The sequence below is a fragment of the Puntigrus tetrazona genome, chromosome 13, assembly GCF_018831695.1.
Source record: "Puntigrus tetrazona isolate hp1 chromosome 13, ASM1883169v1, whole genome shotgun sequence".
Taxonomy (NCBI): Eukaryota; Metazoa; Chordata; class Actinopteri; order Cypriniformes; family Cyprinidae; genus Puntigrus; species Puntigrus tetrazona.
The window spans coordinates 7,031,362-7,054,765 of record NC_056711.1 but is presented as its reverse complement, the minus strand read 5'-3'; the positions used below and the strand labels follow the sequence as shown (position 1 = coordinate 7,054,765).

The following is a 23,404-nucleotide window of genomic DNA, read 5'->3' as shown; positions in this document are numbered from 1 at the left end:
GATGAAGGTAAATAAGCTTCTAAAAAGTCAGCAAAAATGTGTTTAATTGATCAAAAATTATGTTAGCTTACTTACAAAAAACCTTGGGGGGGACTTAAAACCTTTAAGGACGTATTGTAGTAATAACTCCTGAAAATTCAGGGTTGCGTTCACAGAGATCTTTATATTTCAAAATACAGTAGTCAGCATTTGTAGTGGATTAAAAAAAAGTTCAAAGGTGTCCAAAGACATGAACGCTTTTGATCCACTTCAAATGTCAAAAAAAACAATTTATTACTGTAATATATAATATTATAAATTGTGGTAATATTTCATAATATTGCAGTTTTATTTGATTAAAGTGTAGTGTATGCATATTCAGTATATGAATATTTTGTATATCTGCTGTTTGTTTATTTCTGTAATCAGTTGTACTGCAGAGCTGTATCGTATATATATATTTTTAATGAAACGTTCCTTTGATTTATGCATAATTCAATAACTCATGCTTCCACAAATCACATACATCTCTGAATGTGTATAGAACATGTCTAGGGCTGTACTGCGTCTCATCAGTCTATCATTAGTCATCTTGGTCTTTTGTCTTTGAGGAGGGCACATGTCATCACCTGTGAGGTGCTAATTACACTCATCTTGCAGAAGTCTTTACAGTGAACGTCTCATCTGCTGAAAGATGACATCTTTTCACCGTTCCAGTATTCCAGACCTTACATCACTGGACTGAAATTCACACGCATTTACAACGCAAAGGCTTGTGCGAAATATTTTTATTGTTGCATTGCCCAACAGCCTGAAGAATGTTTCCAACTGCGTTTTTATATAATTCCAACTGCGACATTTATAATTATTAGTTATAAAACACAGTTTTTGCCTTGAAGTGGTAAGTGATGTCTAAAGTTAATGCAAATATAAATTATGCTATAGAATACGTGGCTCTATGCAGCTTTCTACAGAATTTGTGTTTTTTTGTTCCACAAGGGGAGCTTATACATCTACTGTATATACTACATTCTAAAAGTTATTTTGAATTGTAATAATATGACTATTTTTACTGTATTTTTAATCAAATAAATGCAGTCTTGCATACCTCTAACAAAACACTGAAAAATCTTATGGGCCACAAATTTTTGAATGTTAGTATATAGGCCTATATGCAAGTATGAGTATTTTCAATCACTGATATGACTAACATTTAGTAAGCAACTGCTGCATTGAGTTGAATGATAGATCTGCCATACTGATTCTTTTTTTATATATTCATTAAAAGAATGATCAAATTAGTAATAATTTGTTCCACGCTACATTCAATATGCTGTATGCTTTTGATTAATCTTATTCTTGTTTGTATAGAACAAATCTTTTTGCGCAGTTAGAGTTTATTTTCAAGATTCACAGTCGTCTTTGAATGACAGTTAATGCACTGTACACTGTACTCTTACTCAGATATCAGAAAAAGAGTGCATTTTTAACATGCTACTTTTTTCCCCTCAATACTGTGCATCTAGACTTTTTAGTTTTTTTTTTTTGTTGTCCTGCAATCGTTCAGTATTCTCCTGGTACGGTACCTCGTATCCTTTCGATCATTTAAAACCGACGCCGAAATTATTGAAACATGGGACGTGAAATTATTTGTTCCAGTAAAAACCGAGCAATGATTTGTGCGAGCAGAACCTGCACCACTCTCCTCAGCCTTTTGAAAATAACCTGTACATCATTTACAGTAATCCCATGTCCTCCAGGAGTCCGGAAGGAACATGCATCTGCTGAGAAGCTAGTCTCGAGCAGCATACATAAACCATTTCACCATGAGGGAATGTTCAAGAGACCGGCTTTCAGAGAACACGAGCGTCCTTCCGCTTAAAGGGGTTGCTTGACTGCTCAGTTCCCTATCAAATGCATCTCAGTCTATTAATCTCTTTGAACATGGCACAAAGCCTTGAGCTGTGTGTTTGTAGCATTTAAAGCAGCACAATCCGCTTTTCGGCATCTTCGTGTAGCTTCGCAGCTCGAGCAGCGTTTCTTTACTGCGGGCCAGGCTTGCTCCCTGACCCGTGTTGATTTGTTGTGAAGCGCTGAGGAAAACTCTCGATGCACATGTTGAAACACTTAAGGGGGTAAAACGGTTATTGTTAGGAAAAGAATAACATATAAAATCTGTGACACCAATCCTGTTAGATGCTTGAACGTGGCCATGCGGTGCGCTGAAATCTAGGTTTTTTTGCGTTCGGACATGGTAATCCCTCTTCGCTAGAAACCTTCCTCACTCGAAGAAAAGATCATGTAAACACAAATACAACAAGTGGAACCTCGAGGACCAAATCGCAGCCGAGATTCCCTAGATAAGCGATTTAGCGCGTACGGTGTGATTAACACCAATCCATTTGGGAGAAGAATAAAACTCCGCTTCGAACCAATTAAACGTTTTGTCGCGTTCGTGTGAGACCACTGCTAGCGTTGGTTTCACTGCAAGACAGGAAAAGAGGAGCTGTCTGTGAGGATGTTGATATTTTCCTCCGCTGATTTAACGACCCGCTTAATTTCGTCCGTATCCGCGGCCCTCGCAGATGTTTTGCAGTTTTAATTAGTGTAATCATCGCTCTTGAGAGAGGCCAGGAGGTCACTCGGCGGGCCTTGTTTGTCAAGATGCTCAGAATAATAACACAAAAGACGTGTCATTTATTCTGTCGCTGCGTTCATTAAATAATTATATGTGTCAAGACAAAAGATTCCTAATCAGTCAGGAGAAGAAAAAATAGGCTCATTACAGAGTCAAATGAACCTCCATGCTCAAGAAAATGAGTTGGGCTGTTTATGTTGCTATAGTGCCGGTATTTCAAAAGCATTCAGTGGATGTTTTATCTCCACATTTTTAGATGTGAAGCATTCAGAAATGTATAGTACGGATGGAGTTCAGTGTCTGTGTTTTATGTCACAGAATTAGATGGATTATTTGATTCTTTTAGAGGTATGTACATGTATGAACTTTACTGAAACTTGCTCTGTTTGTCATTTGTTTAATATAAAATAAATTGCATTTCATTGGAGGCCAGTTATGAACATTTGTTAAATATTGATAAATTCCCACAGCACTGATCAAAATTAGATTGCATTATATTTGAAAGTTTTTGTTGGTCATCTAGATACGATAACAAAGCAGACAATATACATTGGTCCAATTTAAAAAAAAAAAAAAAAAAAAAAAGTACAAATGCAATTTCTGCATAATTAAAATTAAGCTGTGCTTCAACTGAATATTGATATGCCAACATGTGAAACCGAAAAATTGTATTTTACTTTGAAAGCACTTTAATTGTACTTATTATCATCTAAAAATAACTCTTGAAACAAACTGGAAACGAACTTCCAATTAAAATTATGGTATCTTTAAATGAAATAAATGTTCCCTAGAACAAATATGCTGAATGCGCAGACATAATGCTCTCTCTCATCATTAAAAAATAATGGCATATTGCGTGTTATCAGAATTAATTATTAATTAATCTTCATGAATATTACACAGCTCTTTTTAGCGAAATTAGTCGATGCACACAAATGCAATATAATCTGTGAAACTGGTGCCGCATTTCGATATCTTTTGAAACACTAGCTGACCCATAATGTGAAAGAAATAAGACAAAGGTTTCATTTTGAGTTTGGAAAATTTAACTTCAAGGTTTTTGAACCGCAAAACCTTATTGTGACCCTGTGAGAACGGCCACAGAGTCGCTCGGTGGTCAAGCCGCAGCAGTGTAAACACACCTGCAGTGAATGATTCACCTTCACCCTCAGGGCTCTGACACCACTGACCGAACTAGAGAAATGCCCCTGTCTTACAAATGGACACTAAGCGCTCGCAAAAGCCTTCGGGGGATCTGCCCAAATCATCTTAAGTGACGTAATTACCATTAGCTTGATTTGTCTTTGTAGCCGGGCACGGCGAAGTGAAGGCTGCTGCGGAAGCCCAATGAAACCTTTAGCCTTTTTCATCGGAGATTCAGTGTCTGCTTGCAGACAAAAGGTATTCCTTTCCCGAGCTAATAATTACAAACGTTAGCTTGATTAGAAATAACCCATTAACCGGCCACGTTGTCCTAGCAACTTGAAACATGTTTTCGCATGCTGAAATGGCCTTTGATGATGAAAAAGATGCCATCAAACGGGTTTAAAGCAAGTCGGGAGAAACCAGAAAAGAAAAAATATTTGGCTAAACAAATTCGGACAGGCCGGTGTATCAGCGAGTTCTAACGAATGTCTGAAAATTTACGCTTGGCAGCGAGCGAAACGATTTAACGTGCATGTATTATAATCAACTGGGTCATTAAATTTGCTGGAGTAGCTGTAAGTCTGTGGCGGTGTTGTGTAGCCGCGTTCCTTCGAGTTATGGCAGCGTCAGTGTTTTCATGTCGAGGGCTGAGCTTACTTTCAGCGTAGACCTGATGAGTGCTGAACCAATTTGTCTCCGAACCCTTAGGAACTTTGCACAACTCTCTAAAGTAATTCCCTCACTTCTGGCTGCCTAAAACCTTGTCCCAGCACAAACAATAGCAATGCTTTGTAAAAGCCATTCTAAAACCTCTGCCAAGCATAATTTATCATTTGAATGACAATAGGCCACTTAACACAGCTTAAATTATTTCTTTGCACTATCAGCTACTTGACTGGATATGTGTTGTAACTGCACACTATCATTAACTGCAGAGTTTATGAGGTAGTCCCTTATCAAAGGCTCTGCACCACAAGTTTGGGTAGGAACTATGCTGAACTTTCTGTTTTCTCTCTGAGGTAGAAACTGAATAACACAAATCACATATTTCATGGTGTGAAAGAGCTGGTCCTGAGGGAGTGGGTCCTAATTTAGTTGTTTTGAATATTTGCAATCATTTGTGCAACTCGGATGGCTTAATTCACGTTTCGCAGTCGTTATTTTAAATTGAAAGTCTTGCAGATGTAGGTGTATCTGTGAATATTTAAGCTGATTGTTACAGAAGAATTTCTAAAAAGGATAGTTCAGCTGAAAATGGAAATTCTGACAAATATATATTTTGTTGTATTAAGTTATTTTTTTCTTTTGACAAAAGTATTTTTCATTCATCCTTCATTAATTTCAGCCCGATTTTAGTCCCAGTCGCTCTTTTCTATGCAATTAAAGTTCAAGGTTGTCCGTGGTTCTCGCTGACTTCTATCCGCTTTCATGATGAGGTTTATTATTTTTGCTTCCCTTTAACTATTTCATTAAATCGTACCTTAATTTTTGTGGTCACTATTAGCTTAAAAAGTTTTAGTTTATATAACTTGCACCTATATATATAATTTTTTTTAATACTAACCTGAATAAGACGTTTACATATAGTCCACGAGAGAAAATAGGTTTCATTTATAAAAATGGCCCTATTCAAAAGATTACATATGCTTGATTTTTAATAATGTGTTGTCACCTGATTGATCCACAGATGTTTTTTTGTTTGTTTAGTGATAGTTGTTCATGAGTTCTTCATTCATATCCCACAAATTCTTTTGTGTATTTGATCTTTTTCCAATAATGACTGTATGATTTTGAGATCCATCTTTTCACACTGAGGATAAAAGAGTGTTCAAATGCTCACTGATTCATTAACAGCTGGTGTGTGAAAACTTTAAAAATGTGAAGATCATGGATTAAATTGAACTTATTTTGTTATCTGGGAGATATGTAAGCATTCTGTAGATTCTGAAGGGTATACTAAATAAATATATATATATATATATTTAGGCAAAATAAAAAAATATACACAACATAACTCTATTCTTTCTAACTGGAAAAAACAGAAAAATAATTATTCTAAGCAATAATTATAATGCTACAAAAGATGTATAATTTTCTGTTAATCAAAGAATAAATGTATTTCACAAAAATATTAGGTATTTTTCAGAATTGGTGCCTGAGACATATATTTTACATTATAAAATCAGCATACTATTATTTCGAAAAGGATCGAGTAATACAGGTAGATGCAGAAAATTCAGGCTTACCATTCAAAGGAATCTAAATTAAAAAAATGTATATATTAATTGGCTATACTGAAATATAAAACAAAGCTTTTCAGTGGTAACAATATGTCACTACATTACTCTTTTTTTGCTGTATTGTTAAATAAAAGCAGCATTTGTGTGCATAAGACATAAAAACAACAACTTTTTTCACACTTTCTTGCTATTAATAGACCATTTACTATGGCTTCCACCTCAGTACACTCCTAATTTGTTGCTCATTAATAGTTAATAATATAGTCATTAAGTTTAGGCATTGGGTAGGATTAGGAGTGTGAAATATGGTGGTGCAGAATATGTTCTTGCAATAAACAGCCAATATGTTAATAACATGCATGATGTTAAGCAATTAGCTAATATCCAGAATTGGTCCCTATACTGAAGTGTTGCCAAAAACCTTGCCAACCCTAAACTTTTGAGGGCAGTTCAGTTCAGCTAAATATATTGAATAGGATTATTGTGTTTACAGGTGCGGCCAATTTATTTCCCAAAAATCTGACCATTTAAAAACATTTACAGCCTGCGTAGCTAAAATCAGCAGGCACTAATTCAAAGTTTTGGCTTGGTGTCCTTAAACCAACTAAGTATTTCCAGCTTAGGACTTATTAAAAGTCCAATGACAGATGCGCGGGCACAGAAACGGGCCTATTTCATTAGCTTTGCTATAACTGATATAATGCATGCCTGCATTAATCCTTTTTGTCTGAGAGGAAAAAGTGGACTAAATGAAGTTCTCGGTTCTCTAAACTAAGCTTGTTCACAAACAAACTAGAAGGCTGAATGCTAAATATCTGACGTCATGAGGCTTAACAGCATTAGGCCTCTGTTGTGTATGCAGGAACCAGTACCGGCGCTCTGCTCCGCCATTCTTTTGGAAAGCCCAGATTTAATTAGTGCATAAATCCCCTGAAAAATTCATGAATTTGCCTTGCCCCCTCGTTGCAAGTGACTCGGGCAGTAGTGTGAGGCTTGCAGGTCGTCCCAATAAAGCAGGGTCATGCATGCGAACGCTCGCGCACGCACACACATTCAAAGTAAGAAAGAGAAAAGAAACAACTGTTTATGTAAATAGGGGCTGTGTGTTTACTTGACGGAAGAATGGCAGGGCCCTGGTCTCCCCGTTCAGCTTAGCGAGTCCCAGCCAAAGGGGACCTCTCACCAGCAACTCCAGCCTTATTAAACTGATTACCAACTCCAACTAATTAATCAGAAACGAGGAGGGAGCAGTGTGCGTTGCTCCCAGACTCCCCCCTTTCTCTCTTTCTCTCCGTCTCCTGGTCCAAACCCCCCTCCTCCACTTTTCTCAGCTCCCCTTTTCTCTCGTCTTTTTCCTCGGCTGTGATTGAAGTAGGGGAACGGTTATTTTTCATGCATCATCAGAACTGGTGGGATGGGAGGACGAGTAGTAATTACCTTACACAAACAAGGCTGAGATTGCCTGTGAAGCCACCTCTTTATTTTAGCTGGTGAGGAAAGAAGCGGGTAGAAAGGGGGAGGAAGGGAAAAGGGCCGCATAATGACTTCAAAACAGAAGTACAAGTGTGCCTCTTCAAGAGGATGTCGATTCTTTTATTTGAAAACACATTTCCTAAAAGGGATAGTTCACCCAGACATGAAAACTGTCGTCATGTATTCATCATAAACTTGTTCTTATCCTGTACGATTTATGTATGAGAAGTTATTTTGAAGAATGTTGGTAACCAAACAGTTTAATTGACATACTATCAATGTCAATTACTGCAATGAACTATTACCAATATTCTTCAAAATAACTTCTCTTTTGTTCAGCAGCAGAAAGAAATGCATACAGGTTTGGAAGAAGTGGAGAGTAAATAAATGATTACAGAAAGTTCTGGGCAAACTAACCTAAACGACCTCATCAAGTGACCTGTAACATTCAGGGTAATTTAAAGGGGCAGTTCACCCAAAAATAAACATTCTGTTATTATTTCGACAAATGCATATGACTAATAAATAAAAAAGCAACAGTACCTTAACAAAAGTAACAATTGTGTGTGTGTGTGTGTGTGTGTGTGTGTATGCATACATGTATGTATGTATGTATGTATCATATATATATATATATATATATATATATATATATATATATATATATATATATATATACACACAAATGTCTCACAGGTTTGGAACGACATGAGGGTGAGTAATTAATGACCAAATTTCCTCAAACTTTCTCCTTGTGTGTTTCACAGAGCAAAGGTTTTAAATTACATGAAGGTGAGTAAATAATGACACTAATTTCATTTTAGGGTGACTAATTTATTCCTTTAATATTAGTGCGCATCAGGGTAACATTTGTTTCTTTTTGTATTTGCAACAATTTTAAAAAACACACAAACACTACAGCATGCTCTTCCAATATTCCCTAAGTTCCAAACCCTCCAAACAGAGTGAGATGCCATTGTCAGTGTGTTTTTCCAACACGTTTCTCCGGAGACCAGACTAACACAGTCTTTTCTTTGAGCAGCCAATCTCTTAAAATGCCAAGTGTAACTGGGTGCCCTACTGTTCCTAATTAAAGCATGATTAAAGAGCAAAATGAAGGATTCCACAAAAGATGTATTCTCTCTCCCTCTCTCTCTTTCTCTGTCTCCTTCTCTCTCTCTTCAAGGAGTTCAGATTAATCCCCATTGGATGTAGTCGAACCATTTATGCATTCCTCTTCTTCTGTTTATCAAATAAACCCAAGTAATTAGAGACTTTAGATAAGTAGGCTAAATGGATGCCCACCCTGTGTTATCCAAGGCGCTCTATCCTGATAGGAACTCTAGTGTGTTTGGTTAATATCTGCTGTTATCCTTGTTGGAGAACAATGCCTTTGTGTCTGGCATCTGTTATTATGCTCACTGGGGCTTCTTTGACCTTAACAGACGGGATAGTCTGATTACACAAACCACTATTCTGAATGTTACACACTGACAGCACACTTTCATTTGGATGGAATGGAAAAATATATATATATAACCCATCGAAAGTGTGAAATAATTAGGTGTTTAAATGTTTCTTGAAGGACGTTTTGTATTTATTTGATACAGTAAAAATACAGTAAAACTGTACATTTGTCAAATCTTACTCTAATTAATTTTTTCCTCTTTTATTTTGTTTTAAAATGTATTTTATTCCTGTGATGGCAAAGATTAGTTTTCAGGATCGCTGCTCCAGTGTTTTGATGTCGCGTGATCCTTCGGAAATCCCCAATATTTTTTCAGTGTATTAAATGTAGTCTTGGTGATGAGCATACAAGACTCCTATCAAAACCTTTTTTTGCAAAAAGAGATATAAAAGAAGAGCTTTTCACTGGACAAATGCAAGACTGCATTTGTTTCAGACATCTTGAACAAGTTGAGGAGAAAAGGTGTGTTCTTACCAGCTGGTGCCTCTGTGAAGATCACAAACCCAGACGTTTTTGTTCAAGTCTTCATTGTGGTTTGATTTTCCAGCTTCAAACTGAATACCATTACGCCTGAGAATGTGGAAAACCCCTTGAAAACATCTAAGCGTTAGAGTACCTGAGTTGGGCCTGTTGGCAACCCTTATGCTTAACAAAAAGAGGATTAGTTGTCCGTACTTTAGTCAGCCATAGAAAGTGAAACCAAATGGAGCCAGAGCTTTGCTTTCTGATACTGGTGCTATAATAGCATCTGTATCATTCTCCCATATTACGTGCAGTTCACTAGACACGCACTTTAGCATTATTGAGCTTTCTGAAAGGGAGAAAAGAAATCAATATTAGCAAATCTGCCTCTCATCTCCACACGCTAATCTCTCAAATCCTTTTTGAAAATGGAAATTATTTGACAGTCACTTTTACACGTTTAAAAGAGAATCGAATGTGTTTAATTGATTGCCCAGCGAGCTTGTTTCGTCATAGGATAGGAGGATGCTAAATCAGATCTTCGCATTGTCTTTGTTTATGTAAGGACTCAGAATCGACAGCTCGCTGTTGTTGGATTTAGCTTATCCTCCGAGGATATCCGTTGTATTCCTTTTTATGTACAGTAAGAAAAGGTTGGCTACGATCTTGCCTATCCCTTAAGAGATACCTGCTATAAAATGCTTGGATAAAGATGACAAACACGTCTAAGATTAAGGCTCCTCATTTGGCAAGAATTAAAAGCGCTTATTAGCATATCTCCTAACTGTCCAGTCGTCCAAAACCAAGCGAATCGGTTCTTGATGAAAACCTTGAAGTTAATAGCCTCCTTGTGTTGAATAAACAGAATTAAGTAGGTCAAAATATGATTATGCGCTGTTAAAGTGCGTTAAGCTCTCTCCTATTTCAACGGCTCTTTGTATAAATTATGCTAATTATGTTAGCTATTCTCAGCTGATTGGCCTCCAAATCATTTAAAAACGATCAGCTCTCTGAATTGAATTATGCGTTCAAATTTAGCAAGGATCTTTAGGGTGTGCAATAATGCAGCCTTATTCCAGTTTTTCCATATGATTGGTATTTAATAGTATTCTCTGAACAATTCTCTCTCTGTCTGATGTCATTGCTCGAGCCTTTGCTAATTAGATCAAGACTTAAAGTAATTAGCTTTCAGAAGTTTTTGCCGGTTTCCTCTGACCACGGTAGCTATTTCAAATGGTCATTTTAATTCTCTCTTTCTCTCCCTCCTTCCTCTTTTTCCATGTTTTGCATTATAAAACAGCGGTGGGAAGAATGACAAACACAGTTAATCTCTTGCTCACTGGCAATACATTACAAAAGGCCTAAGATAGGATTCGGCTCCAGCAGAGTAAACACTCACAATTCAGCAATTGTCCATTACGTCTAAATGTGAACGATAACAAGCCTCATTAATTTAACTGTGAGAGTAAGTGGGGTAACACGTATCAAAATTAATAATTGGCCTCCAATGTAAATGCAACTGGCATTTTCCAAATTCTGGATGTAGCTCACAGGTTTTTTTTTTCCTTCCCAATCCTAGGGATAGGTTTAGTCATGGATGGCTCTTTTAATTTGTTTACCACCTTCTCTCCTTTTCCCCAGAAAACTGATCAAGAAGCCATTTAATTGCTGGAAGAAAAGGAATCACTTCCACCCTTCTCTTGTTTTGTTGCCAAGTCTGCTGCCAGGAACATGAAATATCTCACCACTTGTTTGTTGTAAGTCCTTCTAAGGAGAAAATCAGGTCAAATATAATGAAGGGCTTGTTAAAGGCCCCCCAGAATTCTCTCCTGATGACACTTATTTTGATTTAGCTCTCAGAAAATCTCGTCTCTCTGAAGAACTCGCACACAACTCTAATCCATTCCCGAGTTAAAGCTGAAATGGCGGATTTAATGAGCAACGTTTAAAGACTTCAAAACACTGACGAGCTGTAGCGTTGAACTTACGCAGAATCAACATCATATCGATACTATCGGACGTTTTTGGCCTGCTAAATTCTCTCCTCTCTACTCATGTGCTCATTAATCTGGGTGACTTGCATCTTGTTGTGAAAGTGCGTATGTCGCTGCGGTTAGTGCATGTGAAAGCTGCATTTCTGGAAACACACCTGAGTGTGTGTGACAGGCAGGAGCTCCAGGGAGACGGACGGAGAGAGCGACAGGCTCAGGCATGCCCCTCATCATCTGGCAGGAGACGCAGACACTGCGCTTTTTAAAAATGGATGGTAATTTAATTAACTCTTTCCTCCCCACAGGCTGCTTTGCACAGATGGAGCTAAGTGAGGGCGAGGGCAGAGGACTTACTGTTGTTGTCTGCTGTTGTTGCCAAGGGTTGGACAGTGTGAAAGTTGCTATGTGGACTTTAAGCAGTGCCGATTATGACTAGTCAGTCCCGGGTGATATCGAGAGACACAAACCTCCTGGGGGGGATCGGAAAAGATGTGTTAACATAGCTTTAGCAGTCAGTGCATCTCTGTCAAAGTACTGCGGAGGAAAAACAAAAACAGCTGTCGTGGTAGTTTAACACTGCCTGCTCAAAATTTGTTTTCTGCAAAGCGGAAGAGGACAATGTTGAATGTCAAACTTAGCTGGTGTTTGTCGCTGTGGGTAAAATGTAGATTTTTAAAAGGGCCTATTTATATGAAAGTTTATATGCTAAAATTATTTAAAAAATTATATTTGGTGAAACCATATATATATAATGTTAAAGGAACTGGGAACCCCCAAAAAATCAATCACTCATTCACTATTACTCTTATAATCTTTCTATTATTTCTAGTAAATTTCAAAGAAATTAAAACTGACGTTTGAATTGCTGTCCAGTTTTGAAGTAGAAAGACTGAAATAGTATATATTTATAAAGTGCCACATATAAAAAGTATTTATATGTGTATCAGTATTTAAAAGTTTTTTTTTCAGGCTCTTTGATGAATAGTAAGATCCGAAGATCAGCATTTATTTTAAATAAAAAAGCTTTTTTTAACATTGTACACTATACCATTCAAAAGAAGAACGAAAACATAATGTTACAAAAGATTCCTATGTCAGATAAACTTTTCTTTTGAACTCACTATTCATTAAAGAAACATATGCATTATATATTATATGTATACATAATATATGTGAGTGTGTGTGTCATACAGCTTTGGAAAGGCATGGAACCTGAGCCTACGTTTCGTTTTGAGCGCTTAATTTTTCTGACAACATCAATTTTGTTGGCAATCCACTGAAATCCAGTCCAAACACCACATACAGTAGTGCTGTAACTTTACGACGGTGATGTTTTGTATTGTATCATCTACATTTAGGCTTATGACCAGTGGTTTTACAGGTTCATGGGTCTCAACCATAGTTGGTGGGTATTCCCAGTCGAGCGGAGATAATTGGTCCAGTCCTGCTCAACACAAGTCCAGACTTGAGAGGCATGAATGTGCATACATGACTGCCTCATTGGCTCTGTGGGTGGGCAGAAGGTGGTTAGGCCTTCTGGGGGATCTCATGTCATGTGATTGGAGTTTTTCTAAAGTGAGGAGAAAGTGTATCCCAGAGATGAACTCCACAGGCGCAGGGTCACTTCTCCTGAGCCAATGGGATGAGGCCACCTCATGATGCTATATCTGTTTTGACCATGCTGTCAGTTTCAGTGTGGCCCTGGAGACTGAGGTCTGTTGTGAGAAAGGTGTAAAGTATTCTCTATGGAGCCGTACTCAGTCTGTGGCTTTGTAATTGCATCTGTCTATCTGTCTATCTATCTATCTGTCTATCTATCTATATTTATGGAAATGATCTATCTGTCCCGCTGACATTTTTTTTACTATCCATTTATTATTAGTTGGATTGCTACACACACACACACACACACACACACACATATATAAATTTAATTCATACATTTTCATATATTCCTTCCATTTACCATGTTTATATCTTTACATTCATCCATCCATCTGTGCAGAATTAATTTAATCAATCAGTTTTTTATATTTTAATTTATTTTAATTTATTTGTTATATCTTACTATAAATCCATTTGCCATCCGCCCATTCATTTTATATATTTTTATCAATCTGTCCATTTTTATATATATATATATATATATATATATATATATATATATATATATATATATATATATATATATATATATGTCCATCCATACATTTTAGCCATCCTTCAATTAATCTTTTTATGTTATCTTTTATTCAACCAATAATTTTTTATATTTTTGATCCATCCATTTTTGATCGTTCATCCATATTTTTATATCTTTCATCCATCTATACGTCAATCCTTTGTAATATTTAAAAAAAAAAGATTATATCCATTCATTAATTTGCATAGCTTTTTTTCAAACCATTCGCTTTTTATATTTTTCACTCATCCATCAATTTCTATACCTTTCTTACATCCATCTGTTGATCCACCAGTCCATTTTTGTTTCCATGCTTAATTTATTTATCCATGTACCCTACCATTCATCATACAGATGATATACCTTTCTATTTGTGTTTCAGTAAGAAAGGCTGACCAATTAAGAGTCAGACCTGTTTGGAGTGAAGCTTCTGCACCTGTATAATTACACCAGAGCTAGTCGAGACTCTGTGTTTTCTTTTTTAAACCATGCACTAAAACAGCGCTTTGACTGACATAATTGATGTGGGAATTTCCTGATTATTGCTCTCTCTCTCTCCCTTTCCATGTATATCCCTTTCTCTTTCTCTGTTTTTCTAATGACATATTTAACAATTTGTCATAAACACCACAATCATACCCTCTACCACGGGAATTTCTATTAAAGGGGGTTGAGGGGAGAATCAGCGAATAAATAAAAGACATTCTCCGGGGAAATCAAGGAAACATGCAGATACATGTTGAAACTCTAGAGAGGCTTCTCATTGAGACTTGAGAGGGATCTGCCAAATGCTGATGTGATGGAACCGCAGATGCCACACAACAAGAGGAGGGAAAAAACAGGGGCCCGAGACCCGAAAGAAATAATGAAGCAATTAGGGAGACAATTATGAGCACCTGTGATGCTGATTGGCACACTCACACTCCATCTGTGTTTTCCTGATGCTAAAGATGCCTTAATGTTGCTAAGTTAACCTCTAACAAGGCCAGTAATGATTAGGAGTGCCCAAACTTACCGTGTCACACACACACACACACACGTTCTCATCTGTGCACACACACACACACACACACACACACACACACACAGGAGGTTTGCATTAGGAAGAAGAGTTCATCCCATAGAGCAGGATTGCGTCATGTATTATTGAAGCTCTCGCTTGTATAAACACAACTCCAATAAATTGGGGTCTCCATTTTTCCGATTCATTAAGGTTAATGCAGTTTTAATTAGTACTTGATTTGAAGCCTATTAGATGTAATTTATAAGTCCTCTCTCGGACCTGCAAACGTTGCTGCATGGGATTACTAAGATAAAAGGGCCGAACTGAATTAGTCACTGTCTGGTACCGGCATGGGCTCTGAGATTCCTCTCTATCGGTTCTAACTGCCTGTTTATTTGCACAAGTGCTTTCAATCACATTAGGGCCGACTAATGAATGGTGGCTTTCTCTTCGGGGATTGCATCACCAGGCTTGTCAACTCTTTCTGTCAGATTAAAACCATCCATAATCAAGTCTGAAGGAAAAGGGTGTTCCTACACTGACGTTTCTCCACGATTTCCTGAAACAACTCTCTCTCCCCCTCAAAGCTCTCTCATGGGCGAGTCTCTTTTTAATAGCTGGTTTTATAAAGGATCAATTATTCAAGAGAAGAGAGAGAGGATATGGCCTTGGAATTAATGGAGCCGCTGAGCTTTTCAATTGAACTCGTGATTTATGTGTGGCCTTTTGCCTTAGTGAGAGAGAGATAAGACGTTAACATCATCATCATATATCCTGACTTACACGTCACACTTCTTTGTGTAGCTCGTCGTATGTTGTGATCAGCTCAATGGATGCATTATAATTAACATTAATTGATCTTCGTTTGTAAGGAGGTGTACCTAATTTTAAATAGTTTATCAACACACAAACACACACACGTGTGTGCGCAGAAACCTCCAAGTCTGTTTCTGAGATTTTTCTTTTAAATCAGTGTTTTTATCAGGCTTCTATATTTAGGTTCAATAATTTCACTTTAATTTAATTTAAAATATTATTAGTAATTTATTAAATGCCTTATTTTGAAAGAAGATTTTTTTTCATAGAAACCTGATAAAATGTTATATATATATACATATGAAAATGTGAATATACATGAAAATTTCACATTTTATGTGGAATGTATTATATTAATAGATTAAAATAGTATATATTTTATGTGTGTGTGTATGTATATATATATATATATATATATATATATATATATATATATATATATATATATATATATATATTTATTTATTTATTTTTCATTTAATATTATTTGTGTGTGTGAGTGTGTGTGCGTTTTATTATTCGTGGACATACATTTTCGCATTTTTATTCAGTATTAATAAATATGCAGGATTTACATCTATATATATTTTTATGTTCGGACTTACTTAAATCTATATATTTATCAATATAACAGTATATATTCAGATGAATTATTTACATTTATATGCATCTATGCATTTATATCATTGCATATGTAAAAGTGTAAATAAATATTCAGATTTGTATTTACAGAATTATATACAGAACTTATGTACTGAGAATGATCCGTTTCAATTTACTTGAATCAAAACTAAAAACAGCATTTATTTTATCATTATTATTTTAGTTTATTCACTTGATGGCATGACGAAATACACAACAGCTCGAGAACATCTGTGTCTCTCCGTGTCTGTTCTCCATTGCAGTAAAGGTCTGTGTTAACATGTGAGTGACAGTGATATTACCTGTAGCTCATCTGTTTCTGCTTTCACGTCCGAACACCACAGAGCAGTAAAACTTCCAGCACCATAGGCACCAGTGCAATCCGACCCTCTTGTTTTGTTTTGATATACTTATTCTGGGAGACACACACTGAAATGGTAAAAGAGGGTAAAATTTAGCAGAACAGGACAGATACTGTAACACGGTTCCCCTTTGCTGACAGCCAAAGTCACAACAGATGAGGAAATCCCCCCTTTCAACATGATGTGCTTACTGTATGGAAGAGAATCGTTAACATGGTCAATTTGAAGGCCATGTCACACACAGATGTTTATCTCAAGCGGGGAAAGGCAGGAAAACGCTATGACGGGAGAGCAGCGAGGAACAGGTGGAGCACTTCTGGTGCACAGGTTCTCTGGGAGAGAGATATTCTCTTTCACTAGCATGTGTGTGTGAATTGCCCCTAGACGTGAATTAAATGGTCCCATCTGTAACCTTATAAGATGCAGCTTTGCTCACAAGACCTGAGATCGATTTTGTGCACTTATTCTTTGAGAGGGAAAACGCCAAAGAAGCTCGCCGGGGATCCGTTTTCAGACGGATAATGGCATTGTGAAACAAGGGGGCAATATAGGGCAGCGCTTTCACACATTCTTACATCTTTCTATCTGCATAACATGAACCATATTTACGATCAGAATCGCAGCCGCACACACAGCAGGTTCCACTTCATTCAATCCTCAAGCTATAACACGTATACACGCACTGCATGCTGTTGCTTTATTTTTCAAACAGCTGCGGAATGCATTTTCTCATATGCTTTCTAAGTAAAAAAGTTTTTTTGTGTTTTTTTTTCATTCTGTCATATTGACTCGTATGTGTGATAATAGCTTTTGACTGACAGTCGACTGATCTTTGGCTCTATTCCTCAAGCCTGTAAGGACACAGGCGATGTGAAGAGAGAGCTCTGCTGGCTTTCTGTAGCCTTAGTTTATCAGTCTAACCAGCTCCAGCCACTAGATGGGGTATGATAACCATAAAGAGATTCTCAAGCTCTCAACTACTTAAAAAGCTTTAGATCAGTGGCTCCTGACCGGTTTTGCTCCGGGACCCACGGTTTACATTGGACATCATGTGGCAACGCAGATCCAAAATGATTGTGTGCATAAATGAGAAGAACACTGAAATGTACAACTGATGTTTTTTCTTACATGGCAGACTGATTGTTTTGTAAATGCATAAGCAACAGCAGAAGGTCTAACAATTGAAACAAACACTATTACATATCTAGTGAGAGGTGAATTTGCAGCAAAAATGTTTTTCATTGATTTCTCTTTCAATTCTAAAAACAAACAAAGACAAATGCAAGTTAGTTATTTATTTATTATAATTGTAGTATTTATTATAATTGTAATTTAGTAGGATTTTTGTACCAGTATATTTTTTTTTATGTAGTACATTTTTATGCCCCCTCCCCCATAGCCGTAACTATATATCTTTCTTGCCCGTAAAGAAAGAACGAAAGAGATGATTTATGGTTTCTTTTTCCTCAAATAAAAACTTTGCACTTGCTGTACACTATAATAATTTTTATGACTGTCTTTAAAGACGGGAAATTTCATAGTAAGTGGTAGACCAATAAAAGTCAATTGTAATTTACATTAACAACATGATAACTGGTCTGTATTTCTGTCCTTGAAATGCAGTGACACATCAGCTTGACGTGATGCCAGCTCAGATCTTTTCTTTAGGGCATGATGAGTAGTTTTGCAGTTGCAAAAACATGTAAATCTCAACATGTGTAAATAAGTGTTGAGTTCACTCTTTTTGTGATGATAGATCTTTAATATCAAAGCTGCAATAAATTCATTGAATTTAATCATGAAAGTAGTAAAGGCTTTATTTGAAAAGTAGACAGAAAGCTTGATTCCTAACCTATTATATATATATATATATATATATATATATATATATATATATATATATATATATATATATATATATATATATATATATATATTTAAAACAGCTAAAATAGTTGAAACTAAAAATTGCAAATGAAACTAATTTCTACCCAAAAAATACAAACACAGGTGTACAGGAATCAACTTACATACAGTTTTTGGTTTCAATTTATAAATTCACAAGCTAGCCAAAATGTCAGCTTGTAACCAAAGCAAAACACTTTCTCCATGGGAGGACATTCCATCCTTCATGAATATTAAAATCTTTCCAAACTAATCATGGGTGTTTTGGGATTCATCCATGTAACTTGATGTAGGCATGTGTCTGCGATGATGGTCTATATAAAAAAAAAAAAGTCTATATATTTATATAAGTCCCAAAGAATATTCATCTAACCCTATATATGTTTAGACTGCAGTGTATACAAAAGTAAAATGTTTTATTTGAATATTTTTTATGTTTCTATGCTCACTAAGGCTGCATTTATTTGAAAACAGCAATATTGTGAATTATTAAAATTAAAACAACAACAACAAACAAACAATATATATATATATATATATATATATATATATATATATATATATATATATATATATATATATATATATATATATATATATAGTTAGTCTATTCCTGTGATGTGAGTTGTTACTCCAGTCTTCAGTGTCACATGATCCATCCAGAAATATTATGCTGATTTGCGGCTCAAAAAGCATAATCAGTGTTAAAAAATAAATAATTGAAAAAATAAAAGTGCTTAGTACTTATTTAAACACAGTATATTTTTTGAGTCTTTGATAGATAGGAAGTTTAAAAGAACTAATTTCTTACATAATTATTACTCACTTTTTATCTATTCCTTGCTGAAAAAACATATCAATATAAAAACGAAATGACTATATTTAACATATAGTTATATAATAAGTGCAATATTAACCGTGACACTGTTCGCTCGTGCAACGGTAGGAATGTTTCACATCTACATGTCATTTCCATGATTGTGTTTTCATAGCCAGATTTAACCACAGAGCCTGCGAGTAAGAAAAGTGATAAAGCTCTACTGATCACTAGAAAATTTAAAGCAGGTTCTGGAGTACAAGAGACACACTGAGACAGAGAATATTTCCCCACCTGCTCTGAGTTCAACAAGGGTTCACTCCACAACGTTAAGCCGCTTTGAGTTCACTCTCCTCAGGGCACCCCCAGTATATAAACATCAGTCACACACAAATATACTCGCACTCACACACAGTTCAAACCATCTGATTGTAAGTGTTCAAATATTTTTTAATGTCTTTAGCGAGCGGACTGGAGCGGAGGAACATTTGGAACCGGTGCTGGTTCTCGCCGCAATCGGTCACACCGATCGTGCCGTTATATCGAATAAAACGCATGAAAGCAAACATTTGCTTCCCTCACTTTCCACAGTTTAAACACAGTTTTTGGATGAGATGGATGTGGATATATTGTGAATTTGGGATATACAGTATCACGGGGAAAATATATTCCCTTCTCAAGTGTAACACTCACCGACCGGCACCTCTATTAAAATCAACCCACACCATCCCCGTCTCTTAGTTGACCTTTCTTCAGAATTTTTCCCTCGCCCAAAATAATGAATGCCTCCTGACTACTTCAGAGAGATGACCTAACACGTCGTCCTGCAGTAGTGGAATGTCATATCGCTCTAAAATCGCCCAATCAGCATGCCGGAGCACAGAGCAAACAGAGAGGGGGCCCGGCTGCGGGCCGAGGATGAGTTCGCGCGGGGCTGGAGTGCGCTCCTCGGGATGTCAATGTAATAGACTGGCTTATGATGTGTAAATAGCACGCTGTTTTAATGGCGGCTGTGTCGCGCCGATGCACTCAGCGATTGAATTTAAATCACAGGGGAGAGGAGATGGAGGCAGAGCGAGGGGAGGCTCCACACCAGGCCATCCCAGGCTTCCTCCCGCGTTCTCGGGCTAATCTCGTTGACCTCCGGGGTGGCAGGAACTGGTGGAAGACAGGGGCTGGTGGAAGCGGGATGTGGAGTGCTGCCTCACATTTTAAGTGACATACATTTACTGCGTGGGTATAGCTCATATTATGCACTTTTCTATAGCAGCATCGTTGATTTCAAAGCTTCACATTTTCTAATGAATGAATTACTGTGTAATTATGAGATTACTTATCAGCACTTTTTGTTTATATAATATAAAATGTTAAACTATATATGGGCAGCTGATATATCCTGTGGTGTGACAGCAAAGAAATATACATTGAAGATAAACCTCTTTTTATCTTTAGTGTAGTCTTTTCTACATTTTTCCTCTGTCACACCATAGGGACACTATATATATATATATATATATATATATATATATATATATATATATATATATATATATATATATATATATATATATATATATATGTATGTGTGTGTGTGTGTGTATTTATACGTTTTAAAATTTATTTGAATTTATACTATAAAATAAAGTAATACCAAATAGAGAAAATGTGTTAAAGTCTTTGTTTGGATCTGGAAACAAAAAGGAAAAATAAGAGAGAGGGAAAAAAAGAGACGTTTGTCTGAGTTATTTTTTTTTAAAACAAATTCATATACCAAATGCTAGTGTCTCTGCTTCTGCCAAGACCTTTTAAACTATCTGAGATCAATGGATGGTGCTTTAAAAGAAAAGAGAAAAAGATTTAGCAGCATATGGAGGCAGGTTTTTTTATATAATCAATTGTTATTTTATTTAATATTTCATTATTTATTTTATTTTATTTTATTTTAATCAGAAACAAGAAAAAGCAATTTTTTCCTGATTTTCCATATTGGTTATAAGTGTAATGTATAACTAGATTTATTACTACAATTAATTGCAAATAGTATTAATAATAAAAAATGAATACATTTAGCAACCAAAATATACCTAACTTCTTCATCCTTCATTAATCTCTCATTTATTCCTTTAGGGGAAAGAATTCACATGCTGAGAATTATTTTTGGAACGTGAAGTATACCACATTCATCTGTTTATATTAACTTTGTGTGGTTACATAAGTTTCAATTACATTTTAATTTTGTATTTAAACAAGTTTCCGATTTAATGAATGAACTGAATGCAGTAGATGCGAACTTATTTTTAAATACACGAAAGCCCCAAGTTATGCCACATATACATTACAAGGCCTCCATCAACATGCAGCAGACATACGATAGTGTCCGCTGAGAGACGTGAAAGCAGGAGTTTGAATCCAGCCTCCGTGGAGGTAGCAGCCTTTGATACGTTCTCCGTTTCCTTTTTCATTCTGGCAATAGTGTCGTTTCCCACAGCAATTGACCTTGGAGTCTCTTCAGAACTTTCTCCCCACCCAATCTGCCGGTGCTAAAAGCTTGCCTGGAATCTGGCTGTTGTTTCATTACATCACTAAACTCCGACTCTCCCGAGATCCCCTTTTGAAAAATAACACCTGAGTTTTGGGGCAGTAGTGGCACGGGAAAGGAGGATCGGATTGGAAGCGGCAGGTTGGAGAGGGCAGATAAAGAGAAGAGGAAGAAATAAACAAAGTAGATGAAGTGAAATATAATTTGGCCTCCTGTGTAATCCAGGGCTGCTGGAGACACCTCTGATCTGACAGTTTGTGTGGTTAGCTTAGCGGGACTGAGCGAAGCTCGACTGGCTGCGACTGCTTTTCGCTCTGATCCTGAGAAGCAATCAGGCCGAGGTCGCTATCTCAGAAGCGCCGAGGAACACTCTAAGCCCACATGCGTCTAAGGCCTCTGCTAAAAGTCAGTGGAAAAACTCAAGTGTGGCGAGGGTGCACTGGGGGCAACTGAATTAAATAAACATTTGTTTGTTTTTTAAATCAAATAAAGCATATGTCTTATTAAAAATAATTAATAATAATAACCCTTCTACTACTACTACTACTAATAATATTGATAAATTAAATTACAACCACTCACAAAACCTTAACAATTGCATACACAATGGAAATAAGTATAAAAACTATGTTAGTAGTAGTAGTTTTGGTATTGGTGCAAACAATAAAGTAAAAAAATAATAATAATAATGTACAATAATATTGTGTTAGTATTTGTTTTCTTTAAACTGAAAAATAATAAACCTTACATATTAAACAGTGCTAATAAATGTGTAGTTGGCTACTACCCTATATATATTTATGCTTGGAAATAAAATTAGTATAGATTTAGATGTATTTTTATAAAATTTTGTTTGTTAAAAGTTTGTTAATGTCTGTGATAGGGTCAGTGCTCATACATCCATACAGTATTTTTGCTGAAGTGCTTGTTCATTTACATTTTGCTGCAGCGTATTCACAGCCCATTTTAAGCGGAAACTTCATTTTAAAATTATAAACACAAGTGCTTAAGTGAAATATATTTCGAGACATTAGTCTCTCGCATGTGTTTGCGTTCTATGTTTGTACAAAAATCTTTGGTGGTAAAATGATATATCGATGGAAACCTAACTCTTCGATAAACCTTAACACAGGGGCAAAGAAAGAAAAAGAAAACACTGAGAAAGAAGAAAAATCAAGTGCTATGTCCTCCAGAGGAACTTGCACTGTATGCTAATAAAGTGTCTGCAAATCATCTGGACAGACAGACCATCTCCCTCTCCTGATATACTGCTTCCTTTCAGCCCATTTAAAATTCCTGTGACATTTCTAATAAACGGTGACTAATACACATTAGTCATCATTTACTAATTAAAGTCCTAACATGTTTATTCACTTTTGCTTCGTTGACATGTCAAACATTTTGAAGAGTAGTTAGATGTATCTACAAGAATTCAAATGTTTATTGTGTTTAAATTACTTACTGGCACAGAATGAGAGTATCTATGATTTTGACAAAGCACATCTTGGAAATTCTGTTTGCGTTGTGTTGGATATTTGCGTAGCAGACACTGGTCAGAGAGTATGAATGAATTAAACTGTGATCACGTGGCTAAAAAAATCTATGTGTGAAGCTGAAACACTTGCCAGCTCTCGTAAAAGACTATGAAACAATTATGTAACTTTTTTTTTTTTTTTTTTTGATGATGAACTTTGAAGAATAGCAACACTCTCAAAGCTTACGTAAACTATGTGAACATGTG

At 36.2% G+C, this 23,404-nt stretch overlaps 1 long non-coding RNA gene across 1 annotated transcript in view; it reads left to right on the top strand.

Moving 5' to 3' along the window:
• The first annotated feature begins 9,190 nt into the window (after positions 1–9,190).
• Positions 9,191–23,404, top strand: part of LOC122356287 — a 28,353-nt gene continuing 14,139 nt past the window's right edge. The window contains exon 1 of the long non-coding RNA XR_006252306.1: positions 9,191–11,163. This is a non-coding gene — a long non-coding RNA (uncharacterized LOC122356287). The remainder of the gene's footprint in view (positions 11,164–23,404) is intronic.